Source organism: Marmota flaviventris, chromosome X, assembly GCF_047511675.1.
Source record: "Marmota flaviventris isolate mMarFla1 chromosome X, mMarFla1.hap1, whole genome shotgun sequence".
Lineage (NCBI taxonomy): Eukaryota > Metazoa > Chordata > Mammalia > Rodentia > Sciuridae > Marmota > Marmota flaviventris.
In genome coordinates this window covers 56,651,363-56,667,847 of record NC_092518.1, presented here as the reverse complement: position 1 = coordinate 56,667,847, position 16,485 = coordinate 56,651,363, and the positions used below count along the sequence as shown (strand labels likewise).

Here is a 16,485-nt window from a genome sequence, read left to right as displayed (position 1 = left end):
ATCCTAAAGAAACCATGGATTCAAAGAAAAACCACAAAGGAAATTAGAAAATACTATGACATGAATAAAAAGATTCAACATATCAAAACTTAATAAAGTTGCTGGGAAAATTGAATATCCTCATGCAGAAAATTGAAACTTGACCCTTATTTCTTAACCTGTACAAAAATTGACTTGAAATGGATCGAGGACTTCAATGTAAGACCTGAAACTCTGAAACTACTAGAGGAAAAAATAGGGGAAACACTTTGAGATATTGGTACAGGCAAGGATTTTCTGGACAAGAATCCAAAAGCACAGGAAACAAAAGCAAAAGTTGACAAATAGGATTACATCAAATTTAAAAGTTTCCACACAGAAAAGTAAACAATGTGAAGAGATAACCTATCAAATGGGAGAAAGTATTTGCCAGTTATTCATCTGACAGTCTTAATATCCAGAATATATAAAGAACTCAAAAAAATTAACAACAAAAACTAAGTAATCCAATTAATAATAGACAAATGATTTGAATAGATACTTCTCAAAAGAAGTCAAATAGTGAACAATCATATGAAAAAATGCTCAATATCATTAGCCATCAGGAAAATGTAAATCAGAACCACAATGAGATACCATCTCACCCCAGTTAGAATGAGCATTATAAAAAAGAAAACAAATACTGGCAAGGATGTGGGGGAAAAAAGGAGCCTTTATATATTATTGATAGGAATTAGTAGAGCCACTATGAAAAACAATATAGAGGTACCTCAAAAACTAAAAACAGAACTACCATATGATCCAGCTGTCCTATTCCTGGGTATACAACCAAAGGAAATGAAGTTGGCACACAAAAAGTTAGTTATATGCCTTAGTTTACTGTAGCACTGTTCACAATAGCTAAGATATGGAATCATCCTAGATGTCTGTCAACAGATTAATGACAAAGAAAATATGGTATATATACACAGTGAAGAATTATTTGGCCATAAAGAAAAATGAACTTCTGTCATTTGCAAATAAAAATTAATGGAACTGGAGGATATATCATATTAAGCAAAATGAACCAGACATAGAAAGACCAGTATCACTTATTCTCTCTCATATGTGAAAGCTAAAAAAGAAAAAAAAAAAAAGGCCTGAAAAGGGATTACTAGGGACTGGGAAGTGAGCAGAGATGTGTGAGGAGGGAGGGGAAGGGGAACAGTATAGAAGGATGGATGGACATGATTAATGCATAATGTAAACGTTATGGATATATCAGAGTGACTCCCATTAATTTGCATCATGTGTTAATAATTATAATTTTTAAGAACACAGATATAATATTCTAAGTGATACTTTTAAAATGCCATTTACTTTGTTGATATATAGCTTCTAAATCCAGTCAGAGACAATTACAATAAGCAAGTGACATGTTCTATTACCTGTAGGAGTCACAAGTCTGAAAGTATATAGTATAGGCTACAAATAGTAAATAATGCAAGTTTATATGCTCCCAGTAGTGAAAGGATCGAATGTCTTCGAAAGGAGATGGTACAATTTGTATGTTGATATACAAGCCAGGTACTCATAATAATTCCTCCAAAGTAAACTATTAGGTTGAAAAGGCTTGAATCTATACCAAGTGCTACAAGATGAATAAAAATGAAAGCACAACATGCCAACTTATAGGATAGTGCTAAAGAAGTGCTTACAAAGGAAATATAACTATAAATTACTACATTAAAAAAGAAAGACCTCATTATACTAAGTGAAATAAGTCAAACTCAGAAGATCAGTGAGAAGAAAAAGGAAAAGAGAGGTGGGTGGATCTTAAGAAAATTAAAGGAAGATCAGAAGAGAAAAGGGACCAAGGTGGGAGATGGAGGGGGAGGGGGAAGTGGTGTTGGGTAGTGATATTGGCCAAATTATATTGTTATATTGTTTGTACATGCACTGATATATAATAACAAAGCCCATTGTTATGTATAACTATAATTCCCTGATAAAAATGTGGGAAAAAATGAGAGATCTCAAATAAGCAACTTAATCTTCCAATTGAAGACATCAGAAACATAAACTTAACCCAAAGTAAACAGAAGGAAGAAAGTAAGAATGATTACAATAGAAGTTAATGAAATGGAGACAAGAAAACAATAGAGAAAAATCAATGAAACAAAAATAAAATTGTCAAACCTTCAGCTAGTATAACTGAAAAAAAGGGAAAGAAGACTCAAAATTACTAAAACCAGTAATGACAGTAGGGACATCATTATTCACATTTGAAATATAAAAAAGAGGCTGGGGTTTTGCTTAGTGGTAGATTGCTTGCACAAGGCCCTGGGTTCAATCAATAATAATAATAATAATAATAAGGAATACTACGAACAACTTTGTGTCAGCAAATTAGATAGACTAAATGAAAAGGATAATTAATAGACACAAAATAACTAAACTTATTCAAGAAGAAAGAAATTGAAAGCTGAATAGAGCTAATCAAATAAAAAATTGAATTAGTAATTAAAATTCTTCCTACAAAGAAAAGTCCAAGAATAATTGGCTTCACTAGTCAATTTTACCAAACATTTAAGGAATATTTAATACTGATTTTTTCTCAGTATTTAGATTGAATGCAGGACCTCCCACATCCTAGGAAAGTAATCTTTCACTGAGCTATATTTTCAGTCCTTTTTATTTTATTTTGAGACAGGTCCTTACTAAGTTACCCAGGCTGGTCTTGAAATTATGAGCCTCCCAACTGAGCCTCCTGAGTACTTCAGATTACAGATGTGCTGATAATACCAATTCTTCAAAAATTCCCTTAAGAAAAGGAAGAAAGGGAAACAATTCCCAACTCATTCAACAGGGTCAGAATTACCCTAATAGCAAACCCAAAGATGTCATTGGAAATGAAATGTACAAACTACAATTTCTTTATTTTTTGGCTTTATTTGTTCTTTTTAGATATACATGATACTCGAGTATATTTTGACATATTATACATACACGGAGTATAACTTATTCTAAGTAGGATCCCATTCTTGTGGTTAAACATGCTATGGAGTTACACTAGTAGTGTTTTCATATATGAACACAGGAAAGTTTTGTCTGATTCGTTCTATTGTCTTTCTTATACCCATTCCCCTCCCTTCCTATAATCTCTCTATATATAGACATAAAACCTCAACAAAACACTAGCAGCATGAATCCAGCACTATATTAAAGAATTACAAATGACCAAAAGGGATTTATTCTAGTAATTCAAGGTTGGTTTAAAATCTAAAAATTAATTAAGATAATATGTTATATTGATAGACTAAAGGGGGAAAACACAAAATGATCTCACTAGATGCAGATAGGATCATGATTTAAAAAAAAAACATTCAATAAATTAGGTACAAAGGGAAATTTCTCAAAATGATAAAGCACATGTACAAAAAACTCACAGCAAACATAATATTTAATGGAAAAACAATGTTTTCCCTTTAAGATCAGAAGAAAGAAACATGTGTCTACTCCTTTTATTTATATTAGACACTGTACTGGAGATTCTAGTCAGAACAACTGGGCAAGAAAAAGAAATATGAAGCATCCAGAATGGGGGGAAAAAGAAGTAAAATTATATTTGTGGATGACATAGTCTTATATAAAGAAAATCCTAAGAAATCCACTAAAAATGATAAGGATAAATGAGTTCAGCAGAACTTCAGGATATGAGATAAAAATAAGTGGTATTTCTATATGTTTGCAATGAACAATCCAAAAAATGAAAATAAGGAAACAATTCCATATATTCAATAGTATAAAAAATAATTTAAAATAAATTTATCAAAAAAACCTAAAACTTACACTCTAAAAACTAGAAAACATTGTTGAAAGTATTTGGATAAGACCTAAATATGGGCTGGGATTGTAGATCAGTGGTAGAGTGGTTGCCCAGTACGTGTGAGGTACTGGGTTCAATCATCAGCACCACATAAAAACAAACACAATAAAGGTATTATGATCTACAACTAAAAAAAAATTTAAAACCTAAATAAATGGAAAGACATCCATTTCATGGATTATTGGACATAACATTGTTAGAAATGTCAATACTCCCTAAATTGATTTATAAATTCAATGCAATCTCCATTGAATTTCCAGCCAGCTTCTTTGCAGAAATTGACAAGCTGAACCTAAAATTCAAATGGAAATTCAAGAGACCCATAATAGCCAAATCAATCTTGAAAAACAAGTACAGAACTGGAAGACTCACACTTCCTTTTTTCAAAACTTACAACACAGCTACTCTAATCAAATCACTGTGGTGCTGGCGTAAGGATAGTCATATAGATCAATAGAATAAAATTAAGGACTAGAATTGAGAGTCCAGAAATAAACACATGTATCTGTGGTCAATTGATTGATTTTTGAGAAGCATACCAAGACCATTCAATAGGGGAAAAGTGTCTTTTCAACAAATGATGCTGGGCACATTACATAGCCACAAGCAAAAGAATGAAATTGGACACGTACCTCATATAATATACAAAATTAATTCAAAATGGATCAAAGACAAGGGCTGGGGTTGTGGCTCAGCGGTAGAGCATTCACCTAGCACATGTGAGGCCCTGGGTTCGATCCTCAGCACCACATAAAAATAAATAAATAAAATCAAAGGTATTGTATCCAACTACAACTAAAAAATAAATATTAAAAAATAGATCAAAGACAAATATAACATAGCTGTAAATCTTTGTGACCTTGAATTTGGCAATGGATTCTTCAGTACGACACTAAAACCACAAGTAACCAAAGAAAAAATAGATATATTAGACCTAACCAAAATTTAAAACTTTGGTGCTTCAAATGAAAAGACAATTCACATAAATGGAGAAACTATTTGCAAATCATATATATGTTAAGGTACTTGCATCAAAAATATATAAATTCTTGCAACTTAATTATAAGACAAGCCAATTAAAAAATGGACAAAGGAGACTTCTTTTTTCTGGCCCAGCACATAAGGAGTTTCAAAGTCACCACTCTGTTTTAACAAGTAAAAAACTAGAGAAGTTGAAAAACCAACAATTCTTCAAAAAAGCAAAGTCACAAGATAAACCAGTGCGCCCATAATAATAGGAAGGGTAGATAGACATACAGAGTAACAACTTACCAGAGTAGAAACCTATCAAAAGAGACCTCCACAGGAACCAGGATAGGAGAACCATAAATTATAAATTGGTGGCTCAGGATGGGCAAAGAAGAACAATAAAAATTCCAGAGTTATAGTGGAGGCATGCTTTGAGTTTTACCTCCCAGGAGCTCTACCATGTTCTCACAGTAAAGTTCTCCTTGGGCTTTCAGCAGGGAGAAGAATAAAGTATCCATTTTGAGATATGCCAGAGCATTCTATCCTACTAAACAAGGCCTGCCTTCAGAGAAATTACTTTATCAGAGTCTAACCTCTTCTAGTTTTATCAGAGCCTAATAAATCTGGCTAAAATGTCAATAGGCAATATAATCTTATGGGACTTACTATTATATATGCAATCTACTGTTGAACAAAAGATTATGCAGCACATGACTATGTAAACATATTCACTGCAATACCTTTTACCCAGTACTCTATATGATTTTTGACAAAATATTACAAGGCATATTAAAAGGCAAAAAAATTGTTTGAATAGACTGAAGAAGCATCAGAACCTGAATAAGATATGCAGTTATTTTGAAATTTTCAGGTCATAAATTTAAAACAACTATGAATACCATGTTATAGGCTCTAACGGAAAACATAGACAATATATTAGCCCAGATGAGTGATATAAGCAGAGAGATGGAAATTCTAAGACTAAAAAAGGAAATGCTAGAAATCAAAAACACTGCAACAAAAACAAAGAATGCCATTGACAGAGTCATTAATATTACTGAACATGACTGACAGAAGAATCTTTGACCTTGAGGCTATGTCAATAGGAAACCCCAAAACTGAAAGAAAAAGAGAAAAAAGACTGAAAGAAAAAGAGAAAAAAGACTGAAAAAAAAACCCAGAATATCCACAAGCTATGGGACAATTACAAAGTATAATGTACACATAATGGAAATACCAAGGAAAAGAGACTAAGGAACAGGAGAAATATTTGAAGCAATAATGACTATAAATGCCCCCCAAACTAATGTCACATACAAAACCACACATACAAGAGGCTCATAGAATAATAATAAGATAAATGTCAATAAAAATAAAAGAAACAACTCTATACCTAGGTACATCACAATCAAATGGAAAAAACAAAGATAAAACCGATGCCTATAATATCAGTGGCAAGGGAGGCTGAGTCAGGAGGATTGCAAGTTCAAAGCTGGCCTCAGCAACTAAGTGAGGCCCCAAGTAACTTAGCAAGACTCTGTCTCAAAATTAAAAAAAAAAAAAATGGGGGTGGGGGGCCGGGGATGTGGCTCAGTGGTTAATTACCTCTGGGGTCAATTTCTGGTAAAAAAAAAAAAGATTAAAAAATATTAAAAGAAGACAGTGGGGAACATCTTACTTATAGAGGAAGAAAGAAAATAATTACATTCAACTTCTCAGAAACCATGGAAGCAAGAAAAGGGCAGAGTGAAATATTTTAAAGTGCTGTGAGGGAAAAAAAAAAAAAAACCCACAACCTAAAATTCTGTAAGGTACAAAGTTATCATCCAAAAGTGAAAGGAAATTAAAGACTTTTTCAAGCATGAATTGTGGTAAATTTTTGCCAATAGATCTATCATGTAAAAAATAGTAAAAGAAGTTCTTCAAGCCAGGCTCATGCCTGTAATCCCAGTGGCTCAGGAGGCTGAGACAGGAGGATCACAAGTTCAAAATCAGCCTCAGCAACCAAGTAAGGCTCTAAGCAACTTGGTGAGACGCTGTGTCAAAGGTAAAAAAAAAAAAAAATTAACAAGGGTTGGGGATGTGGCTCAGTGGTTAAGCACTCCTGGGTTCAATTTCGGAGGAGGAGGAGGAGGAGGAGGAGGAGTTCTTCAGATAGAAGAAAAATAACATAGATCAGAAACTGATATATATATATATATATATATATATATATATATATTGATATATATTGATATATATACATATATATATATATATATATATGGAAAAGAAGTGTGTTGAAGAATGAATAAGTAAAGGTAAATGAAAATATTTTTCTTATTCTTTACTGATCAGGACTGATAACTGTTTGCTCAAAATAATAGTAACAAGGTATTGCATTACATATACTTATGTATGTATATGTTTATTTATGCTTATGTATAAGTGAAATGAGTAAAAGTTATAACAAAAGAGATAGAAGGGAGATATGAGGATTTTGTTATAATAAGGTAGTTATAGTATCTGTGAAGCAGGACAGTGCTGTTTGAAAGTGGACTTGAATTAATTGCAAATGTATATTGAAAATTCTAGGGAAACTACTAAAAATAGTTTTAAAAAAATCCAAATGTGGTGGCAAATGCTTGTAATACCAGCTACATAGGTGCTGAGGCAGGAGGATTGCAAGTTTGAGGCCAGTCTGGGTAACTTACTAAGACCCTGTGTCAAAATAAAATAAAAAGGGCTGGGGATGTAGCTCAGTGGTAGTGTGCCTTTGGGTTCAATCCCCCAGTATCTAAAAAAAAATGTGAAAAAGTATAACTGATCTTCTAAGAAAGGAGAGAAAATTAAATAATGTCAAATGCTTAATTAAAACCCCAAAAGGAGCTGGGGTATAGCAGTAGTAGAATATGTGCTTAGTGTGTATGAAGCCCTGGGTTCAATCCCCAGAAATAGAATTTTAAAAAATAAAATAAAATCACAAAAATCAGAAACTGAGTGAAAGATAAAATCAGGAAGAACAATGGCAACCAGTAGAAAATGGTAACAAATATGTAGATACAATCCAACTATATCAATGATCACTTTAAAAGTCAGTTGTGTGCCAGGCACAGTGGCCTATGCCTGTAATTGGCTCAGGATGCTGAGGCAGGAGGATCCTGAGTTCAAAGCCAGCCTCAGCAAAAGCAAGGTGCTAAGCAATTCAATGAGACCCTATTTCTAAATAAAACACAAAATAGGGCTAGGAATGTGACTTAGTGGCCAAGTGTTCCTGAGTCCAATTCCTGGTACATCCCCCCTAAAAAAGGGATGGAGCTGGGCACAGTGGTGTCCACCTGTAATCCCAGTGGCTCAGGAGGAGGAGAATCATGAGTTCAAAGCAAGCCTTAGCAATTTAGTGAGGCCTTCAGCAACTTAGCAAGACCCTGTCTCTAAATAAAATACAAAAAGGGGCTGGGGGTGTGGCCCCGTGGTTAAGTGCCCCTGAGTTCAATCCCTAGTACCAAAAACAATAACAAAAACTAAAGGGATGATGAAAGACATACCATACTAATGCCCTGCAAAAAAAGGAGCTTTATAAATTTCAGACAAAGTAGATTTCAGAGCAAGGAAAGTTATCAGGGATAAAGAGGGATAATGCAATAATGGCCAAATAGACATTTCTACAGTGAAAATATATCAATGGCAATGAGCACAAGAAAATATATTCAACATCATTTGCTATCAAGGAAACATAAATCAAAACCACAATGAAGCCAGATGCCATGGCACATGCCTGTAATTCCAGTGATTTGGGAGACTGAGGCAGGAGCATTGCAAGTTCAAAGCCAGCTTAAGCAACTAAGTGAAGAATTAAGCAACTTAGTGAGACCCTGTCTCAAAATAAAAACATAAAAAGGACTGGGGATGTGGTTCAGTGGTTAAGTGCCCTTGGGTTCAATCCCCAATATATAAAAAATGAAAACAAAACAAAATAAAACAAAGCCACAAAGAGGGCTGGGAGTGTAGCTCAGTGGTAAAGTTTATACTTGTGAGAAGCCCTATGTTAAATTCCAAGCACCATTTGACTGCCTGACCTGGGCAGGAAAACCCCCAACTGGTTTACATCTGGATGTAGTCAAAGGAGACAAACTAACTGAGAACCTGATAGAGATGAACACTTTCCACAACAAGTGGATTTCTACCCTCACCATTGAGGAGGGAAATCTGGACATTCAGAGACCAAAGAAGAAGAGGAAGAACTCACAAGTGACTTTCAGAGAGGGTGATGAGTACATCAACACAAAGGATGTGGATGCCTCAGTTGTCCCTTCAAAACATGTTGCAAACTGCAGTAGTCCCAGTGAAGAAGAAGTGGGTAGAGGGTCCTGGCTCCCTGGGCCTGGAGGAATCATGCAGAACTTTGCCTTTAGTGACGGACTCTACTGGGTCCTGCCCTGACACACAGCGAAGCAGGCTCCCAGCCACATGGCATTCATGGAATAGCACTCATTGGTGATTTGCCTATGCTATACCCAAACCTCACCCTTGATGTGGACTTGACTCCTGTCATGCCATCAGCAGTGAACGTGAACCCTACACCAAATCCTGCAGTCTGTAACCCTGAAGCTGATAAGAAACCCAAGAAGAAATATGCAAAATAGGCTTGGCTGGGCAAGAAGCCCACATATTCCTTACTGATTTGATATTTTTGCTCATGGAGAAGGCTGCAATTGAGTGGAAATGGTGTGGAAGGGTGATGGGGTACTAATGAACTAGGGAGAAAAACGTTTCATGTGTGCAGTATCATCTTTCAGAATGTTTCCTGAGGTCCTAACCATGTAATAGTAAGACTGGGAGTGGGGCTAAAATATACCATAAAGACCTGTATTCAGGGGCTGGTGTTGTGGCTCAGAGGTAGAGCGCTCATCTAGCACATGCAAGGCCCTGGGTTCAATCCTCATCACCACATAAAAATCAATAAATAAAGATATTGAGTCCAACTACAACTAAAAAATAAAAAATATTTTTTAAAACCCCTGTATTCAGAACATTTTCCATGTAGAGAAAGGTTTCATAGGCCCCTTTAAGTAGACTGCCCTGGCTCTTTCCTGGGCCTTTTATTACCTCGTTCTTCCTTCTCCTTTCTAGGATCATTTTTATGTGAGGCCACAAACCCCAGGTTGAATCCAGAGCTGTGGAAGTAGCAGAAGCCTCACCATTCTCAGGGGTCCCTGCGGCCTCATTTATATTTACTGCCTTTTCAAGTCCCAGGTAGCAAAAGGGTTGCCATGGATCCCAGAATGATCAAAAAGGTTTAGCATTCTTCAGTTAAGCTAAGGTTTAAACTCAGAAATGTTTTCTCAAGTCTTTGGTTTTGAGGTCCAATGGTTAGGCTTTTCTCTTTGGTCCTTTCTAATGGAATGAGAATACTTTGAGTCCCCTTTGTCTGTGACCAGTGCCAGAGGCACAGGTTTATAGTTTAAGTTAAAACTATTGTATGAACTTTTCTTGTCAAACCTGAGCATTCCACTTGCCTGTTTCCCATTTAATTTCAGAGTACTGTCCTCTACTTTCTAAGGCATTACTTTTCTTTTTTATTGTTATGAGGCAATTTTTAAAGGATATGACTAGTTAGGGCAACTCAGATGAAAAATGAAAAGATTTACTTTGCAAGTAATTGAAGTCTATTAAGGGGATGTTTTTAGCTGTTGGTTTGGAAGCTCTTCCCCTGCCCCCTTTGAGAACTCTTGTTGTTCAGAGCTCTAAGACCTGGCTAACAAACAGGAGACAAAGGTAGGACACATTGATATGAGCTTTATACAGAGATTTATACATTTGTGTAATAGGCCTTTTATACTTTATGTGTAACTTTTAACCTGTAACCTTTATTACTTTGTAAATTTAACTTTGTCAAAAAAATTCCAAGCACCAAAGAGAAAGGTAGAGAGAGGAAGAGAGGGAGGGGGGAAAGAAAGAGAATGGAAAGAAAACTTACAATGAAACCCATGCTGTAGTTTGGATATGAGGTCATGTTAGGCAATGGAACCTGAAATGATCAGGTTCTGAGAGCTGTAACCTAATCAGTGGTTTAATTCATTTGATGGAAGAAGAAGGAGAAGGAGAAGGAGAAGGAGAAGGAGAAGGAGAAGGAGAAGGAGAAGGAGAAGGAGAAGGAGAAGGAGAAGGAGAAGGAGAAGGAGAAGGAGAAGAAGAAGAAGAAGAAGAAGAAGAAGAAGAAGAAGAAGAAGAAGAAGAGTATTTTGGCACCTGGGATTGAACCCTGGACACTTAACTACTAAGCTATCCCCAAGTCCTTTTTTATGTTTTATTTTGAGAGAGGGTCTCACTATGTTGCATAGGGCCTTGCTAAGTTGCTGAGGCTAGACTTGAATTTGGAATCCTCTAGTCTCAGCCTCCCAAATTGCTGGAGTTACAGGAATGCACCACCAAGCCCAGTTCATGGAGTAATAAAGTGAAAGAACTATGGTATTGTTAAGGGAAACTGTTGGCAGGTATTGTGTGGTTGGAGGAAGTAGGTCACTGGAGGTATGCCTTTGGGATTTATATTTTGTTCCTGGTGCCTCAATCCCTTTCTCTGATTCCCAGTTGCCAGGAGCTGAGCAGCTTTTTTTTCCACCACACCCTTCTTCCATGATATTCTACTTTACCTCTGGCCCAGAGCAATGGAGTCAGCTGACCACAGCCCTGAAATCATAAGCCAAAGTAAACATCTCTTTCTCTAAGTTGTTCTTTTCTGGTATTTTTGTTATAGTGACAAAAAGTTCACTAAAACAACAAAACACTTCTTCAACATCCACAAGGATAGCTATGATCAAAAAGATAATAACAAGTGCTAATAAAAATGTGGAAAAATTGGAACCACCATACACTGCTGGTATAAATATAAAGTGGTACAACTTCTGTGGGAAATAATTAATTATACAATCACCATATAACCTAACAAATCTACTCCTACATATATACCCTCCAAAAATTTAAAGAAGGTGTTCAAACAAAAATCTGTACACAGGGCTGGGGGTGTAGCTCAATGGTAGAATAATGAATATCGTGCTTTAGGCCCTGGATACAATTTCCAGCAAAAAACACACACACACACACACACACACACAGACAGAACCCTTGTACATACAGGCTTATAGTGGCACTAATTACAACAACCCAAAGGTAGAAATAACTCAAATGCCCATCAAGTGATGAATGGATAAACAAAACTACTATATAATACAATATTATTCAATCATAAAAAGGAATGAAGTATCCAAACATGCTACAATGTGGATGAACCTTGAAAACATTAAGTAAAAGAAGTCAGCTATCTCAAAAGTTACATATAATAGAGTTCCATTTATATGCAATATCCAGAATAAGCAAATATATAGTGACAGAAAGTAGAAATGGTTGCCAAGGGTTTGGAGGGGATTGGAAGTAGCAGCTTAATGGCATAGGATTTTCTTTTGGGATGATGAATGTGTTTTGGAACTAGGTAGAGCTGGTGATTGTGCAATATTGTGAATGTGCTAAATATCACTGAATTGTATATTCTAAAATAGTATTTTTAAGGGGAGGGGAGGGGGGATAGTAGAGGATAGGAAAGGCAGCAGAACACAACAGACACTAGTATGGCAATATGTAAATCAATGGATGTGTAACTGATGTGATTCTGCAATCTGTATATGGGGTAAAAATGGGAGTTCATAACCCACTTGAATCAAAGTGTGAAATATGATATATCAAGAACTATGTAATGTTTTGAACAACCAACAATAAAAAAAGTATTTTTATGTACATAAATTTTACCCAATTAAATTGAATTCTATACTTTAAGTGGGTAAATTTTGTGGTACATGAATTATAGCGCCATAAAACTGTCTTTAAAACTCAGAGCAAAAGTATGGAAACAGGAAAAAGATCTATAGTTGCTAGCAATTGGGGGAATATGTGGAGCCAAGAGGATTTTCACTAGTGAAAGTACTTTGTGTGATACTATAATGTTAGATCCACATCATTAAACATTTTTCCAAACTCATAGAATGCAGAACAACAAGTGGGAACCCTAATATAAACTAGAAACCTGATCGTGATGGTTCATTGATTATAACAAATGTATTGCTCTGGTGTGGGATGTTGATAGTAGGAGAAAATGTGCATGGGTGGGGACAAAATATATGAAAACTCTCTGTGATTTCTGCTCAATTTTTGCTGTAAGCCTAAAACTGCTCTAAAAATAAAGTCTACTTAAAAGGAAAAAAAGTGCCAAGTCAGAGACTCTTCAAACAGAATGTGAAATAACAACAAAAGTTCTGTAAAGTGTCTTTAAACTTGATCCTGAATGGCTCATTTTTAGGCCTAACAAATCTAGTTCCATAAAAGCTACAGTCCATCTCCCTTTTCCCCCTTAACTTCAATAGGCTTCCCAGAGAACCTCTTGAGGACCTCTTTTTTAGGCTTCCTGTGAGACAGCCTATTTCACTCCACCTAAACAAATGGCCAATTGAATTAGTTTCCAAAGGGTGATCTGTACTGACTACGGAAGAAGCCTTTATACTCTTACCATCTTCTCTTTTTTCAGTCACCGTCGTGACTGGCTAACCTGCTCATCATTGGTCATTTTCCTAAAAATTCAAGGTCTTAGTCAAAACATTTAAAATATGAATGGTAAATGCTAACTTAAAATTAATGTTATAATTACTACTGTTGATAGTGGTAGACAGTGTGCTTAGCATGTATGAGGCTCTGGGTTCAATCCCCAACACCCCCCCGACAAAAAGAGTGCTATTTTGGAAGGAAAGTGTATAAAGGACCTAATTTATTACAAATTCAGGAAACAAAGGGAATTACCTTTCTACAAATGGGCCAATTTTGTACTAAATGTACAAAGAGATTCTGACCCTGCAACTTCTGCAAATTGCTCTGACAAGAAATAACTAATTGCATACCTACCTGTGAAGAATAATCTATCACATGATTGAACTTTTACCTCATTAATTCTCCTATCCACTGCCTGATAATAGTGACTATTTATTAAGCTCTGAAGATGATCCAGGTACCATGCTGTTCTTTATATTTTTTCACTTAATTCTTAAAGCAACCATATAAATATCATAAATCCATTCAGTAAATGAAAAACTGAGGTTTGGAGAAGGTAAGTAATTTCCCCATGATCACACAACTAGTAAACAGGAGAGCCAAGGATTCATTCTTCTAACCTTTAAATATTAAAGAAATATTTAATATATGATTATCTCTATATAACTAATATTTCATTAGGGATTATACTTTATTATAATTAAACTTCTACCCATTTTAACTTCAAAGCATACTTCCCTTCTATTTAACTTTGCCATCATAGATATTTTCATTACAGTTCAACCTAATTTTCTTCATTCTTGAAGCCAAGCCAGGTTTCAAAACAAAATTAGTTCTCCTAGTTCTCCCAGTTTTTATATTGCATGAACACCACTGTACTGAATTCCAGCATAACCCTCAGGGCCTTTCCCTCTGTTTTGCTGTTTGTGACCTGGGCCTTAACTTATCCTCCAGGGTCTAAGATTCATATCTATATTTTTTTCATATTTCCCTCATTTACTTTTTTCTTTCTTGTTCTCTTTTAGAGATCCAGGCCCTGTATAATTAGTGGATAGGGACCAGTCACCTTGCTAGACCAGGTTCACATAGATTGCCTCATGAACTGGAATTCTGACTGCCCAAGAGCTCAATATCCCAGGTCACAAATGACAGGGCTCCACAAGCAACAGCTTTTTTGTTATCTCTTCTGATGGTTGCTAGAATGACAGAAAAGAAGAAATACCTTCTTTGTTACCCTTTCATCTCTATAAGGGTAACCATTAAACTCCTCCATATTATTTCAGAGTAGAATGGTGATAATATTCTGCTGTTGCTGATAAATTAAAAATATATGATGTTAATAAAGAAATAGCTGTAATAACTCCCTTCGTCTAACACATCACTAACAATTATGCACCTCAATATCCAGTTATTCCAATGTTTGTTCAGTCCATAATGAATGGTAGCAAGAACTGAATATATGTCAGATTACTATCATGGCAGTTAATCTTCTTTAGGTTTTTATAACTGGAGCTCTACATCTCCAATCCAGTATCATTTTTGCTTTACATTTTTTCTTCTATGCTTCTAACTATGTATCTTATTTATAAATAAACACAATCATGTCAAATATGGTTAAGGCAATTAAGATCAAAACCCTCACACTAAAGCAGATCCTATACAGTCCTCTGTATATTGTGGGTTGCAAATGGTCCTAGAAAAGAAAAGTTAAAACGATTATTCAAAAAAGTCAATACATTTTAAAGCTACAATTATCTCATCATAAATAGATCAAAATACATCACAGTCTTCTGAACACAATCCAGTAATAATATTTTATATAAAACTTCATTCCTTGGGGAAAAACTGAAGGTTTCTCACTAAGATCTGGAGTAAGACATGGATGTCCACTTTTGCCAGTTTTATTCATTGTAGTAATGAGAGTCTTAGCCAGGGCAATTAGGCAAGATAAATAAATAAATGGCATCCACATTTTAAAAATGACAAGAGCTAGGGTAGTAGCTTAGTGGTAGAGCACTTGTGTAGCATATGTGAGGCACTGGGTTCAATTCTCAGCACCACATATAAATAAAATAAAGGTACGTAGACAACTAGAAAAAATATTTAAAAACAATGTCAAATCATTAATGCTTACAAATGACATGCTCTTATATATAGAAAACCCCAAAGATTCCACTAAAACACTGTTAGAACAAATAGATGAATTCAGCAGAGTTGTAGGACACAAAATCAATATATAAAAATCAGTAACATTGTTACTTGCTAATAGCAAATTATCTGAAATAGAAATCAAGAAAGCAATCCCACTTAAAATAGGTACAAAAAATAAAACAACTAGGAATAAATTTAACCAAAATGGTGAAAGATCTGTACATGAAATTATAAACATTGATGAAACAAATTGAAGAGGACACAAAAAAGTAGAAAGACATTCTATGTTCATGGATTGGAAAGATCAATATTGTTAAAATGTCCATACTACTCAAAGTGATGTACAGATGTAATACAATCTCTATCAAAATACCAATGGCATTCTTCACAGAACTAAAAGAAACAATTCTAAAATTTATATGGAACCACATGCACATGCTCTCACAAAACTGAATAACCAAAGAGATTCTGAGCAAAAAGAACAAAGTAGGAAGCATTATGCTACACGACTTCAAAACATACTACAAAGCTGTAGTAATCAAAAGAGAATGATATTGGCACAAAAAGAAACACAGAGACCAACTGAACAGAATAGAGAACTCAGGCATCCACAGTCAACTGATTTTTTACCAAAAACATGCAATGGAGAAAGGATGGTCTTTCCAATAAAAGGTGTGGGAAAACTGAATATCCACATGCAGAAAAGTGAAGCTGGACTCCTCTCTCTCACTAGTCACAAAGAACAACTCAATATGGATTAAACAGTTTTATAAATCCTGAACTTGGCACTGTGGCACATGACTAATCCCAGAAACTTTGGAGGCAGGAAGATCACAAGTTCAAGGCCAGCCTCAGCAGCTTAGTGAGATCCTCAAAATAAAATAAAAAGGGGCTGGAGATGTAGCTCAGTGGTAAAATGCTCCTCGGTTAAGTGCCCAGTAACATAC

The 16,485-nt window shown here is 35.2% G+C and overlaps 1 protein-coding gene and 1 pseudogene across 1 annotated transcript in view; one reads left to right on the top strand and one right to left on the bottom strand.

The window, feature by feature from the left end:
- Positions 1-16,485, bottom strand: part of Snx12 (sorting nexin 12) — an 89,377-nt gene that overhangs the window by 31,732 nt on the left and 41,160 nt on the right. The window lies entirely within an intron of this gene.
- LOC114093127 (nuclear inhibitor of protein phosphatase 1 pseudogene) lies at positions 9,117-9,483 on the top strand (annotated as a pseudogene).